We start from the raw sequence: 16,108 nt of genomic DNA on the forward strand, positions 1-16,108 counted from the left end.
CCAAAAAGAGAGTCCATATTCAAGCCCTCATCTCAGTGGCATCTAATAACACGGCCAAACTTTTGTCTGCAAGGAACTGGCAAGCCCTATGGCAGCGTCACCCTCTACTGTACCCACCCAGGCCCTCTGCTGGGTCCTGACTGTCCACTTCACTACAAAAACACAGGAAATTCTGACCACTCTCGCCTCTGCACCCATTCTTGCAACAACATCTCCAAAGCCACCCTCGGTCGCCCTCTGCCCTCCCCCTTTTCTCTCCTCCCTCACCCTCGTCACACCTCAGGAGGTCTCTAGACAAGTCCGGTCTATGAAAGCCTCTTCCAACACCATCAAGGACAACATTGACATGCTTGCCCCAGCTCTGGCAGACCTCTGTACCTCTCCTTCGCCTCCGGAGTCTTCCCCACTTCTCTCAAGCATTCTTTTGTGCACCCTCTGCTCAAAAAACCTTCCTCCGACCCTTCCATTCTGGCAAACTACTGACCGATCTCTATCACTCCCTTCCTGGGAAATCTCCTTGAGAAGTTGGCTATCTCTCAGCTTACCTTCCACACAGAATCTGTTGGTTGTCTCCATGGCCATCAGTCTGGCTTCAGAGCTTTCAGAGGTACGGAAACTGCTCTTCTGAACACCCGTGAAAACCTGCTCTCAAATCTTGACTCTAACTCTCCCTTTATCCTCATTCTTCTCAACCTCTCCTCTGCATTTAACATCTTGTTATCTCGTCTCTGTGACAACCTGGGGATCACAGATCAGGCCCTGGCATGGCTTGCCTACCTTCTCTCTGATCGTCCTTCCCAGGTGGAACTGGGGTCTTTTCTCTCAGCTATCACTCACTCTACTTGTGGTGTCCCCCAGGGATCTAACCTATCCCTTGGTTATTCAATGTCTACATGGCCCCTGTGGCCTGCATGATCTCTGCCTTCACCTCCAACTTTCAGTGTTAAGCGGATGACACACAGCTCTCTTTCAGGCTACCTTAAGCCTCCTCCTCCTCCTCGCTAATCCCTGACTGTCTGTCCGCAATTTAGTCCTGGTATCCTGTGAATGATCTCTGCCTTAATGCCAGCAAGACAGAGACCGTCTTCATTGGGACCCCTGCTCCCGCCTTCCCATTGTCACTATGGCCGGCCTCACGTGGCCCTGTGCCCTCACCCACTAGTGAGGCAAATAATCTAGGGGTCATCTTCGATTACACTCTCTCTTTATCCGCTCACATCTCAGACATCTCTAAAACATCCCACTACAGCTACACCTCCTCAGAGGTATTTAACCTTTTCTCACCTTCCCCCAGAGACTTACCATTTCTAGAGTCGTGGTTCTTTCTAGACTGGACTATTGCAACAGTCTTTTTCTCAATCTTCCTACATCAACTCTCAGACCTCTACAACTCATCCAGAACGGAACCGCAAGACTTATCCTTAGCCTCAAGCCCAGGGACCACATCTCTCTGGCACTGAAATCCCTCCACTGGCTCCCTGTGGCTGCAAGGATCAAGTTCAAGACCATCTGCATAGTCCACAAGTCTTTCTGGGGCCAGGGCCCACGATATCTTCAACTCTCTCTCCCTAAATACCCTTCTTCTAGAGCCCTCTGCTCATCCTCCACTAACTCTCTCCAGGTGAGCCGATTCTCAAAACAGAGATTTGGGGTAGATCTCTTTACTCTGCAGGCACTTCCCTCTGGAACAGTCTCCCTGCCTCTCTCCGTTTTGAGCCTGATCACCTTATGTTCTGGAAACTCCTCAATACCTTCCTCTTCTCTTCCTCCTTCTCTCCACCTCTCCCTTGTTAACCCCTGCCCAATTCCTGCCTACTGCCCTCCTCGCTCTGGCCCTAACTCAGCCCTGTTTTCTGACTGGCCGCCTTCTGCACCTCCAGAGCCACACAGTTCTCAGGCTCCCCTGCCAGTCCTCGCACTTGCCCTCAGGCCTCTGCACTCCATCCACCACTTTCTGCACTTCCATACTCATTCCTTGAGAATGGGTACCTCTCTGCACTTAACCCATGACCTTGGAATGGGCACACTTGTTCCTTTCCCCCCTCCCTTTCATGTCATGTCTGTCACTTACACTACCTAGTGTGCAATGGACTTGGTCCGCCAGGCTTAGTACAGTAGCTTTTGTAGTAACAATAATAACTTGTTTTGTTAAAGCGCTTAAAAGACACCCGGCACCGAAGGAATGTTCTTTTACCCACTTATTTTCTGGTTCTTCGAACAGATTATAGTGTAACAATAGAAATGTAAATGTGTAGTTGCCAAGATGACGATGCAGGCAATTGTATTTTAAAAAGGGTAACCACGCATTTCAAGCACTTACAGAATGTTGTGCCTGCCCAGCAGTGAATTTAGATGTCAAAATATTAGCAACTGGCGAAGCAAATAGGAACTCGAGGGATCGGAGGTAATTTGGGACAGTTTCATGAGCGAGCGGCTGGCAGGAGGATATGAGAGGGGAATAGGGAGGTGGCGTGAGAGGAGAGGGCAGATATGGGCGTCGGAGGGAAACAGAAACATGTAACAACGGAATTGGGAGGAGGAGTGAGGGGAGGAGTAGAGATGAGTGACAGAGAGCGAGAAGAGGATCTGACAAGGGAGTAGGGAGGTGCCATGAGATAAAAAGAGAGGGGTAAAAATGGGTGTCAGAGTGAGACAGGAGGGTATGACTGGAGAATTGAGAGGTGGAGTCAGAAAAGTCAAGGGTAGGAATGGGAGTCATAGTGAGATAGGAGGATATGACAGGGAATGGGGAGGTGGCTTGATGGAATGAAATGGGTAGAAATGCGTGTCAAAGTGAAACTGCAACATATGACAGGGGAATGGGAGGAGGAGTGAGACAAGGGGAGGGGTAGAGATGGCCATCAGAGAGAGGGAAGAGGATCTGACAAGGGAGTAGGGAAGTGGAGTGAAAGAGAGGGGTAGAAATGGGTGTCAGAGCGAGGCAGGAGGATATGACAGCAGAATTGGGAGGTGGAGTGTGAAAAGGCAAGGGGTAGGAATAGGCGTCAGAGTGAGACAGGAGGATATGAAAGGAGAATAGGCAGGTGGAGTGAGAGAAGGGCCGGGGTAGAAATGGGAGCCCGGTTGAGACCGGAGCATATGACAGGGGAATTGGTAAGTGGAGTGGAAAAAGGTCAGGGGTAGACCCAGCATCAGATTTAAACAAGAGGATACGACAGGTAGTTTGTGGAGCATGCTAACATCCATGTGTTCTCCTAGTGCCTTGGTGGATCTCTTGGAGAGATTACACCTTTCAACTATGGCTTGTGTGAGGAGTGGACCTGCTGGACAGTGTATCCTTTTTTTCAGGTTGAATGTGGTGTACGTCAAGGCTGTGTTTTGGCCCCTTGCTTTTTTGTCTTCATATAAATGGTCTTTATGACCATTTACTTAAATCCAATTCTGGCTTTCCTAGGCTGGGCAATAGGTGTTTACCTTTACTTGCCTTTGCAGATGACACAGTCCTATTAGCTCGTACCACCAGATCCCCCCAGTGCCACATTGATGATTATGCCCAATTTATGGATACCCAGGGTCTGAAGGTAAATGTTCAGAAATCAGCTCTGATAGTTTGTCACAGGGGGAAGCGTCCCTGCAGGGTTCAAGCTATCTTTTGCCAAGGGGAATTAGTTCCCAGAATGGATCACTTTGATTACCTGGGGGCAAGATTTTGTCTGAATTCTGGGGCGGAGGTACATGTTGAGAAGCAGACCTTAAGATTGAAACAGGCAAGTGGCGGGGTAGCTAGAGCGTTAGGTTTGTTCAAAATAAATCTGAGCTAGTGCTCAACGTCTTTCATGGTAAAGCTTCCTCGGTGGCACCATATGGCATGGAGCTGTGGGGATTGGTAAAATTGAATCTATCCAGGTTGCTGAGAACACCTTTTCTAAGAGCATTCTGTGTTTACCTGGGTCTGCCCCAGTTTCAAGAGTTCATCAAGAACTGCGTTGTTATTCTCTTACCGACCTGTTCTCATCTATGCCTTCTAGCCATTGGCTAAGAATTTTTGGTAACACTAAAGCTATCTTGACCCAGGAATTAGTTAGCTATCTTGTGCTCAGAGATCCCCATTTGAGGACTCCATGGCTCAAGTATGTGAAAACCGTGTTGTTAGATGCAGGTGTGGGTTATTGTTTTTCTACAGCAACTCTCTTATCTAATAGTGTTGTCAATTACACAAAAGATAGTGTATTTCAGACTATTCGGACTAAGAGAGAGTCCTTGGAGATTACGAGTGCAGCACAGCATCCGCCTCAATACATCCTTGTTTCGAGGGCGCATTTTAATTGTATTCAATTAAGAGCTGTGGTGGTAGCTTGGCACAAGGGGGATGTGGTTCAATCATGTTTGCTTTGTGGGGCGTCCAAGGACTTGGAACAAATGTTTTTTTTTTGCCCTGCTTTTTCAGCTATTGGAGAATATACTTTGAAAACTGTATTGCTTGGCCTGGGTTTTCGACGATATGAGCCAGCAATGTATTATTTGCTGTGGGTGGATTCTGTACAAGTGGGTTGGATTGTATTGATTTTTTTTTTAAATATGCTCTGTTTCTGAGAGAATGTTTATTAAGATCTGGTAGATGTTGAGTTATGTTGTTTTGCTTTTTAAGGTTTTCTATGTTTTTTGGGCTTAACTACAACTATTTAATATTTTGTAATATTGTTGATTGTTAATTTGGTATGCTTTGTTTTACTGAAAAAAACAATGATGACGATGACAGCGATTTGGAAGGTGGTGTTAGAGAAGGAGATGGGGAGACATGGGTGTCAGGGTGAGACAGGATGATATGACAGGCAGTAGGGAGGTAGAGTCGGAAAAGGAGAGAGATAGGGGTGAAAGGGTGAAGAAGGATTATACGATGTTAGAGAGAATTCTCATTTATCTGCTAATTCCCTTCAAGGACTTTTTAGTGTTAACCCTGGAGAGAGTGAGCCCTTTTTCTCACTCTCTCATCTATTTTGATCTGATTTGGATAATCTGTTTCCTTTGTTTTGAGAGTCTGACAAACTCCATAGGCATCTACTTTGTGTCTGGTGACACACAGCACCTTCAGTGCAGTGTCACAGAGAAATCCTTTAGATTTCTCATAAGGTTTACATACCTTTTCTTGTGGGAACTACTGTTCCCAAGAATAGTAAAGTGAAATTGACTTTACTTACCTTTTCTCTTTGTAGGTCCAGCACACCCCATCTTGTGTGGAGTGCTGGGGGTATCCCACTTTCCTACTTACTTATGTAACATTTTTTATGTTACCCTCACTACTTTAAATGGCTGGTGGCAGTGGTTTAATTTTCCTACCATTGTGCTTTGCTATCTCAGGCTGAATCCTCAGCTGCAGTGCAGCACCCATGGGTTACCATTGTGTCAAAATGGAACTGGTCTTCTTTTTTTGCCATTTGTTGTTTGTGAGGTCTTTCTTGGAGTTTACTCTGCACGCCAAACCAGGTTTGAGCCCTCTGTTCATTTTGCCTTCGGAAAAAAAAATGTAAATATTGAAACCCGCCTCTGGCTCCAGTGTGTCTGCAAGGGTAGGAAGGGAGGGAGGTGCCCAAAACTCCCCTGTCCTTTGTCTCCATGGAAACCTGAATGTACCCAGTCCTGATTGGCTGTCCTTGCAGGACAGCCACCCTGCTGTGTGAGTTACAGCTGTGCATGAATTGCAGAGACCTGCTTAAAGGGCAAGGGTTCTTGGACTGAAGACAGAGTCGACCACTGGGAAGAACAACCCGATGAAGAAACCGTGAACGAAGCTCCCTGCATCCTTCTGGACCATTGAACTGCATGGTGAAGCCCTGCTGCTGTGCTGAAACTTCTTTTTCTGATCGACAAGAGAATCTCCAGAAGGGATGACTTCTTCCCTTGGGTTAGTGGGACCAACTAACCCCGAGTCGACCTTGGCTGGAAGACCTTCACTGACTGGCTGTACTTCTTTGCTGCTGCAGGAACCGAGTGCCAGGAGTTGAGAAATCCATAGTCGAGTGCAACGTCTATAAGATGGCCAAAAGCTCCAGCTGTCTCCCAGGACCCTTCAGAAGCAGGACAACCAGAGCTTGAGTCACCTCACCAGAGTGTAGGACTCAAGGAGTGAAGAAAGCCCAACCAGTGTCCAAGATTGGCCGTCGTGCTGTTTATCGAGCGCTGAAACTGCAAAGTGCTGCTGATCCGAAAAGAGCCCAAAGCTGCCGCCGACCATCTAATTGCTGCCGCAGGAGTCCCCAGATATCCTCCCTCTTGTCCCCACGACTGAGCCCCAAGAACACAGGATCTGCATCTCTGCAACCAGACAGGAGCCAGCTGGACCCTCTTCTTCTAACCAAAGGTACTGTTCTGATTTCGGGGTACTTACCTCATTGCCTGTAGCTTGCTCTTCTCAGTTGAGACTTGCAGTAGCTGCATTTCTAAAGTTGATCTCAGCTCTAATTTGCAAAAGTGTAACAGCTTGTGACCCTACAGAGAATTTTCTACAACAAACTCTCTAACTTTGTGCAAGACTTTTATTATCTAAGTGGTGCTTCAGCTTCATAGACTTTGCTCCAATTGACTTTGGCTGTCCTGCAGTCTCTTCTATTTCATTGACTTTGATTCTTTGATTCTTACTGTCCCTCATAGGTGATGCATTGGTTTTAAACTAATATTGTTGGGAAAGATTGTTATCTAGATTTTATTGGAATATTTAAAGTGCACACTTTCTCTGAGAACCTGTTTAATCTTTTTTCTTCCTCTAACCTTTCCTTTCTCCCAACCTATGAATCTACCAAAGTGTACAAGTGATATATAAATGCCATTACTGTCCTAGTTGGTGAAGTCACCTCAGGGTATATGAAGTGTTTATGAAGCATCTCTAAAGGATATCTACTTGCTTTAATTGATTCGGGACAAATATTTTGAAGTGTATTTTGATTGTTGCCCTCTTTAGAGAATGCTTATTTTAAAATAACCGATGCACAAATAAATAATTATTCTAACTAAAAATCTTGAGTGTAACGGTTATTTGGATACATGTATTGGTGGATTTCAATGCTACAGCTCCACAGCTCACATTTACCCCTCTTAAGATAAGTCTGGCTGCTCAGTCACACTACTAACCTGTGAAGTACAGACATATAACAATAGGTGGGTTATCTAATACCAATAGGACAAGGGTTGTGCAGTCTCCCACAGGGTTACTACATCAATGCTTGACTAACATATGACAATTGAATAGGGTAGTAGCATCAGAGAATGAGATGGGTAGATATGGAAGCGACTTACGTACTCCAGTCAGACAGCACTGAGGAGGCTGCTCATCACATGACCAGGCCCTGCCACTCAGCTGTTCCACCCACCACCAGGTTTCGTACCTTCCAAGCAGCTACCTAGGGAGCCCAGGCAGACAGCATTGAGGAGGCTGCTAGTCACGTGGCCAGGCCCTGCCACTCAGTTGCTCAGCCCACCACCAGGTCTTGTGCCTTTGAGACAGCTGCTTAAGTACTCCAGGCCAGCTCCATGCAGACAGAATTGAGGAGGCTGCTGGCCACATGTCCAGGTCCTGCCACTCAGCTGCTCCATCCACCACCTATTTACCAGTCCTCCTTACGCCTTCTCCTCGGCAAAGGACATACGAAGACAAGGGCTGCACCTGTTTGTGCCTGTTCGGGCCTTATAGGGTAAAGGGTCAGACCCGCTGTCCTGCATTTCCGCTACAAAGTAGTCGCTACTGCTACTGTTTGCCAAAAGACATCACCATGTGTCTCCTCCATCCACAGCCTATTCCGACCCTACTAGGGTTCAAATGGCTAAATGTCCTGGGCAGCCCCGGCAAGCTACAGTCACAAATCTCATCAATATGTCACACTTGCCCCCATCAAACACCAATGGACCACATGCACATGGCCCTCCTGTTGATCAATGTTTGCTCAACAATTGCTCACGCCACAGAGATTGACAACCTCATATCGTACAACTACCTTGACACCCTCTTCATCACTGAAAAATGGTTTGCCCCATTGTCCCCCCCACATTGTTGGTGTCCTCCTACTCCGAAACTACTGCATTCAACATGCTGACTGGCCAGGAAGGGCAGAAGATGGAGTGCAGTCATCCACAGGAACAATTGGCCATGCTCCAACATCCCCTCTCCCATAACAAACAGGTTCCCTTCATCTCACAAGGAATCCATCACCTTCCACCTCATCTACAGACCAAATCACAGGAGTGACTCTTTAATTCCCGACATCTCCATCGTACTCTCTTTTGCCAACTTAGCCCACACTAATAATGTGTTTCTCTGAGATTTTAAGATCACTAAATATTACGCCGACAACCACGCTTGAAGCACGTTTCATACTGACCGGATCCATGGACCTTAAGCAAATTGTGCTCTCCCTCAAATTGGCCAGAGCTGATTGGAGCCATGGTCCCTAAGCAAATTGTGCCCTCCCCCCACACAACAAAGGCAACACTCTAGTTTTAGTCCTTACATCATCCCCCCTCATCACCTGCACAGATCCTATCCTGCTCGGCTGGTCTGACCATGCTGTCATTCTATTGTCTATCACCCACTTGACCACGGCCCCCAAAGGTCAGACTAAACAGCCCTCACTTAGCACTGCTGCTTTAAAACCTTCCCGGTCAATGAACTAGTAGTAAAACCTCACAGACTTCCCCACCAGAGGGAATGTCTCAGTCTTCCTAGATTCATGCAACAACTCCACTATGAAACCGGTGGACACTCATGCCCCCCTTCACACCAGCTGTGCTAAGACCAAAACATCTGCCCCTTAGTACATTCCCAAACCCGCCTCGAGCAAACGCTCATTCAGAGCCATAGAGAAACAGTGCTGCAAAAAACGTAACCCTGGCGATCTCACAAACTTCAAATCTCTCTCTGCCAACCATAGGATTCTGATTACTGAGGCAAGAGCTGCTTACTAATCCACCACCAGCACAACAGCCTCTAACAGGAGCAAAGGCCTCTTTGAAGAAGGATAGCCAACCCCTGCCCTGACACTGAGGTGCCGGTAACTCAGGAAAAAGTATGACAGAATCAACAACTTTTTTAATTGGAAAAATAGACAAAATCTGACAAATCCATGCATCAACCTCCCACAGTATAAGTCACTGCTGTGCCCCAGCACACACATTGGCACTCTGAACCAAATTCTTTCTTATCTTTCCCATACACCTCCCTCTAACCTACTTCCTACTCTGATGATATCATCTCAGCCTACATCATTAAACAACTGATGGGCCTGACACTCAATGCACTCCTCAGCATCATTAATACGTCTCTCACAAAAGGCTAATTCCCACAAACCCTCAAAATTGCTCTCATACAACCTCTTTTGAAAACACTAACCCTAGAACCAGACAACTTGATTAGCTTCCGGTCCATCACAAACCTCCCGTTCATAGGAAAGATGTTGGAAAAAGTAGTTGCTACACAACTACTCACCAGAATTGAACAACTACAGCTCTAAATAACTATTAGTCAGGGTTACACCCCAGTTATCATCAGGACAGAGACAATCCAGGTGATGGATGATGTCCTTGAAATCATGGATGAAACCAATTCATGCCTTCTCATCCTCCTTGACGTCAACCACTGCATCCTCCTTTCCCTCCTCCAGTACTCTCCTGAACTGGTTTGCCTCCTAACTCTGGGGCAGGCACTAGGCTGGCCAGATGTACACATTGCATTCTAACCAACTCCCAGTCTCCTGTGTAGTCCCCCAAGACTTCATCCTCTCACCAATCCTTTTTAACCGTTACATGGGGCCTATGGACACAATCCTCAAATATCCCGATATAGCCATCCACCAATACACGAATGATACTCAGTTTTACACGAGAGTAAAAAGCCCAGAGGACATCAGTCTTCTCCACGATTACCTAGCCCATCCAAATTCTAGAAGGCGACTGCCTACCTCAACCTTAACCCATCCAAGACTGTATTCCTCCTCATTGGTGCCCCATTAGCCAATAACTTGTTACACAATGGCAATGCCCTCCTGTTAGGGGTCCCAGCCACTCACTTGGTTCCTCTAACAGCAGTCCACCATATCTTATTATGGGTGCGTGGGAATGTGACTTAATCACCCCATCCCACACATACTACATTGGCTTTCTCTCCAATCCAGTATGCTGTTGAAGACCGCATGTATCATCAATAAAGCAGTCAGGAGTAGTACACCAACGTACTTGGCAGCTAAGCTCCACATATCTGGTGGCACACGCTCCTCATGCAGCAAATCAACCAACCGGCTCCAATTACAACCTGTCCGCAAAGAGAGGACTCGCAAACAATCCTTCTCTTGCCATGACCCCCCCCTCTGGAACTCGATCCCGGTATCGACTTGGAATGCCCCCGCTAATCTCCAGACTTGCACATTTCTCAAAACTTGGCTTTTTCAACAACACATGACCAATGACTAATCCCAATGGATGCACACATTTCAACCCACAGTAATAGGCTACTGTTAAAAGATTCCAGCCCAAATGCTGGCTACCCACATCCTGTACAGCTCTCCACTGCTCTCAAGCAAGGTCTGCACTATAAACAATAAAATAAACAGAAAAACTAAATATGGGTGTGAAAGCGGGGGATGGAGACAAAATGGAGCAGTGGATACGTACCTGAGAAGGATATTTGGGAACATTGACCGAAAAAGATTTATGGTCAGAGGGAAATAGGGTGGAATGTGGATGGGAAATGACAAATGTTTATGTGAGATGAAAGCTGGATTAAATAGAGGCAATAGAGAAGCTGCAGAGATCAAGTTGAATGAATGAGAGACAAAAGGTGTGCATGAAAATGGCAAAGGACGAAGTGAGGGGAAGAGATTAAGGTGGAGGTAAACTGGAATATAAATTAGAGAAGGCGAGTAGTGTATGTGAGAGCGCATTTGTTTGGGTAAATGTGAGAGGGAAACTGTGAGAGATTGAGATTGGGGGCACTGGAGAACCAGTTGTGATACAGAAACTGTCAGTGTGAAATGTGCAAGGACAATAGGAGAGACAGAGGCACAAGGAGGAGAGTGGTGCAGGTGAGAGGAGAACTTGCATATATAGAATTTTAGGGAAACTTGGCTACACTGAGGTGAGAAGATCCTAGGAGTGGCAAAGAGGATACAGAAACTGTGATTGGAAAAGTGCAAGAGAAATTGGAGATACAGCTGAGAGGGGAGGGGTGCAGGTGGAGATATATAGATAGTAGTGAGGGGAAAGCTGGGAGAGAATGAAGTTAGAGGCTACAGAGGTGAGATCTAAACTAGGAGAGAGGCCGGACTGCCTGAGATTAGAGAATGTGAGATAAAGGGGTGGGAAGGAAAACCAGGAAACTTGGAGGTGAGAGAACCTGGACTGCATGGAGGCAAGTTTAAGATCAGAAGAAGGAATCATGTGAAAGAGCGAGAGAGATAGAGGTAGGAGCAACACCAAGAGTGACGGAAGTAAGATTTTGTCAGAGCAGGGTAAGCCTGGGGGTGAGAAGAAGCCTGGGAGAGACAAAGGTGATATAGAAGCTAGGAGCGATGGATATGAGCGGTCAGTGCTGGCAGTGAGAAGAAGTCTAGGAGAGACAAAAGTGATATAGAAGCCTAGAGAGCTTGACATGAGAGAGTAAGTGCTGGCGGTGAGAAAAGGTCTAGGAGAGACAAAGGTGATGTAGAAGCTAGTAGAGCTGGATATGAGAGAATCAATGCTGGCGGTGAGAGAGAATCTGGGAGAGTTGAAGGTGATATAGAAGCTAGGAGAGTTGCATATGAGAGAGTCAGTGCTAGTGGTGTGAATAAGTCTAGGAAAGACAACAGTGATATAGAAATTAGGAGAGCTGGATATGAGAAAGTCAGTGCTGGTAGTGAAAAGAGGTCTATGAGAGATGAAGGTGATATAGAAGCTAGGAGAGCCTGATATGAGAGAGTCTGTTCTGGTGGTGAGAGGGAATCTGGGAGAGATGAAGGTGATGTATAAGCTAGGAGAGCTGGATATGAGGAAGTCAGTGCTTGCAGTGAGAGGGAATCTGGGAGAGATGAAGGTGATATAGGAGCTAGGAAAGCTGGATGTGAGAGAGTAAGTGCTGGTGGTGAGAGGTAATCTCGAAGATTAAGGTGATATGGAAGCTAGGAGAACTGGATAAGAGAGTCAGTGCTGACAGTGAGAAGGAGTCTAGGAGAGACGAAGGTGATATTGAAGCTAGGAGAGCTGTATTTGAAAGATAAGTGCTGGCGGTTAGAAGAGGTCTAGGAGAGACAAGGGTGATATATAAGCTAGGAGAGCTGGATATGAGAGAGCCAGTGCTGGCGGTGAGAGTCAGTCGTCCCTTTGTTCCCCCTCCCTTGCCTCGCCACGCCTTCAAACACCTGTGTATAGGCGCGTTATAAATGGCATATCATATCACGCTGAGCTGATAGCTCCTTGGGGGGAGGTAGAGGGGGGGTCTGGGGCAGGTGTTGGTGTTCAACAACCCTGCAACATTGTCTCAGCGCGTTTGGGGGGATGCAGCTGTTCTTAATCAAGTTGTTACCAAACTAACACAGATGGACTAAATGGAGGATATGGCTCACTAACACATATGGGCTAAATATGAGATTAATCTCACTAACACAGATGGGCTAAATGCAGGATATGGCTCACTGACACGGATGGGCTAAATGCGAGATCTGGCTCCCTAGCACAGATGGGCTAAATTCAAGATCTGGCTTGCTAGCACAGATGGGCTTAATGTGAGATCATCTCCCCCATCTACGGAGAAAAAACCCTCTTTACATTGCAGTAATTACTAAACCAACAACTTAGGATACTAGCTTCACTCACAAATAGGGACACTTCAGACAGGAACATGTCCATAGTAAGGGGACTATAAATTAATGGTCTTGGGTACAGACTAGTTTCACCAAAATACTTTGAGGATACTAAATGTAACTTTTTTTTTTCTTTTAGGTAATAATTCAAATCATGGCAGTCTTTAATGTGCTTTTGTTTGATTGTGACAACTCTCTCTGTATTAGAAAGGATGGGAAATTTGAGCCATTGACAATTGTGAACGGCTGGTAGAGGGTCTTGATGAAAGTGGAAAAGAAATGCATGAAGAAAGGGATTTCAAAGTAGTAGTGCTTTTCCAATTGGCAGGTAAGCAAAGTATATATGTTTTTCCCTCCATTTGATGTTTCGGGAGGAGGGTACATCTAACGTCCCTACAGTGAGGCATCCCCTTTTTGATTCCAGATTTCATGAATCTGCGTAACACTGTTCTCAATATTTGTAACTTTGAGTAATAATGCTGATGTTGGCCCATTCAACCCTCACCCACTGATTTAATTTGTGATGATAAAGAGTGCATGCCTTTTAACTTGTTTTTTTTTTTATAGTAGAACAGTTAGAAGCCATGCAAAGACACAATCAGTTGGCAATGCATCATTTGCAGGCATCACTGGCAGCTTAGATCAGGACCAATTAATTCCTGGAATCAGCAGAGAAGTTGTTGGAAATGGACACTTCATCTCTTTTACATGTTTCTGTTCCTTAATCTTACAGTGTATAACCAAATCTTTGTGAATATAAATTAAGAGGCAATATTCTGCATAGATTCTGGCCAGGCTCATTTTTTCATTTATAGCTCAAAAAATATCACCTATATGATGGATATTTGCACCATAGTTGTAGGCATGGCTGTATTTGAAATGTGTGCAGACACTCTATATTCTGTGCCTCTACTCTCCTGCTATTCACCAGCAACTACTCCATATACAATATATGTATCCTAGCAGTGGAACGTTGTTCTCCTACAGTCAATAATTCATAGTGTGCCATGGTGGCCAAGTGCAAGCCTAGAAAGCAGCCGAAAGTGTCCTTGATTCATTAAGTACAAATGTTATGATTTATAGCAATCCAACTGTTTAGGGATCACATTTCTTATGCAGGTAATTCACCTCACCATGTTTTCTACCAAAACATAATTGCTTATAATACAATGTGTACTTGCACGTCATGAATATTTGTGTTAATATTATATATTGTGCTATATTTCCAGGCTGATATGCAACAACTGGTCAAGGATGCCAATGACCCCACCAGATCTGGAGATATAATTGTACCAAAGCGAGAGCTCTACAAACATTTGGAGGGGGGCTAAAGCTGCTCAAGATGGTGCAAGGTACCTTTTGATTGGTGTCAGCGAGCTTCTCTTTTCCCAGAATGAGGTTGTTTCTGCTAAAGGAGTAACAACAGCCAGAGCTGAGAGTGATGTCCTTGATGTAGAAAAGGTTGATGCTTTGCACAGTAGGTCATTGAAGAGTCTCATTCTTTTTTAAAAGCTAATGCTTAATCATCACTTTGACTTATTAGTTGTATTGGTTTTGAAAACTGTACCAGAAGATTGTGTACACATCAATGACAAGTAAATTCCTTTTCAGGTCAAATCTATCTTTTAAGCCTGTTTCATCCTTTGTGTACGAATGCATTTAAATGTAGCGACGCATTTGTAAATTGACATTTTAACATTGGTTAATCTGGTATGTATTCCACAATAAGGAATGTAACAATGCCTATTATACTCATATATCCTTTCTTTTTTTGTAGAATTTTTGAGATCTGTCTGCAAGGCTAACCGTTGGCCTACTATGGACTGCCGAGTGATAAGGAGGAAGCTTGCCACCAAAACTTGCAAGGCCAGAAGAGGCCTAAGGAAGACTCCGCCTTTTGAAATGCAGGATCGATGATTGTTATTTGTTTGTATTTTTGCAAACCTATTTATTCTTATGAAATACAGCTGTGCGGTTAAACTGAATTTGTTAAATAAAAAATGGTAACACTTTCTATGTTTGATTGAAGATATTTTATAGCCAGAGCAATACTATATTAAAATATCAACAATTTATAGCTGCTGACTTTTACTATCATAATATGAACTAGGTAATTGTTAGCTGCTCTTAGTGATATTGAGTGAAGTGACTGGCGGAAGTCTGTCATGCCGGTAGACCTTTAAAAGATTCTGTTCATGTCTCTGGAAGTGTGTATCTGAGTGCAGTGTTTTGTAATTGTGGGAGTTTATTGGGCGTGAAGCCATGTTGGCTAGCGGTAAGAACTGAAATGAGGGAGTTTACAGCTACGTTTGTGACATGTGGGGGTGTTTGTAGTTGTGTGCACTAAATCAGCGATCTTAGTTAACATGTGCTCTAGCAAAGATGGAAAGTGACAGCTGCAAAATTACCTAGATTTTTTTTCCAGTAAATTATCCAGGAGTCTAACTAGGGTCATTCTAAAGTAACACCACCTATCTTACTCAAAAGGGATACATCCTGGGGTAATCCAACCCCTTTTCCTAAATCTTTTGGAATTATCTTGAAATCATTTAAACTCATCCTGGAGTGGTCTGCAATAATCATTCACAATTCAAAACCCATCTTAAGGTTACCATGGAACCATCCTGAAGTTGTCATTAAGTCATCCTGGAGTTGTCATGGAGTCATCCTAGAGTAATCCAAACTCATCCTGCAGTAATCCCAACTCATCCTGAAGTTGTCGTGGAGTCATCCTGAAGTTGTCATAGAGTCATCCTAGAGTAATCCAAAGTCATCCGGTAGTAATCCTAACTCATCTAATCCCAACTCATCCTGAAGTTGTCATGGAGTCATCCTGGAGTAATCCAAGATCATCCCTGAAAGTAATCAGAACTCATCCTGGAGTAGTTTCTGTGATAACTCTAGAGTCATCTCATTAAATATTTTGGCCTGTACATAGACTTCAGGATGATCTTCCTGAACTATCCATGGATGACTCTAGAATGGAGTCATCGGATGACTCTAGAAAGATTCCAGGATGATCTTCCTTTTTGCCTGGGACTGGCTCTGCAGCCACAGCTGAAAATGCCAGCTCCATTACCGATGATTTGTCCGGTGTTTGACATGGCATGAATTCCCCATCTCAGCTCAGGCTGTCATGCTGGCTCTCAATGCTGCAGCTATGCCTCATCAAACACTGAACCCGGTCCCTGACATTTCCAGGTGATCCCACCACTACTGTTCACAGAATCAGCCAGGTGTTTGGCACTGGTACCTACAGGATTTCAGCCCATATGATATGCCAGAATAGGGGTGGGGGTTCTAAATATAATATATGCAAGAAATTACTA

General features: G+C 45.0%; 1 long non-coding RNA gene across 1 annotated transcript in view; it reads left to right on the forward strand.

Annotated features, from left to right (window-relative positions):
• Nucleotides 1-14,791, forward strand: part of LOC138504718 (uncharacterized) — a 268,270-nt gene extending 253,479 nt beyond the window's left edge. Inside the window, exons 3-4 of the long non-coding RNA XR_011279924.1 lie at nucleotides 14,009-14,131; nucleotides 14,557-14,791. This is a non-coding gene — a long non-coding RNA (uncharacterized lncRNA). The remainder of the gene's footprint in view (nucleotides 1-14,008; nucleotides 14,132-14,556) is intronic.
• The last annotated feature ends 1,317 nt before the right edge of the window (nucleotides 14,792-16,108 follow it).

Source organism: Ambystoma mexicanum, chromosome 11, assembly GCF_040938575.1.
Source record: "Ambystoma mexicanum isolate Mex_15411 chromosome 11, UKY_AmexF1_1, whole genome shotgun sequence".
Lineage (NCBI taxonomy): Eukaryota > Metazoa > Chordata > Amphibia > Caudata > Ambystomatidae > Ambystoma > Ambystoma mexicanum.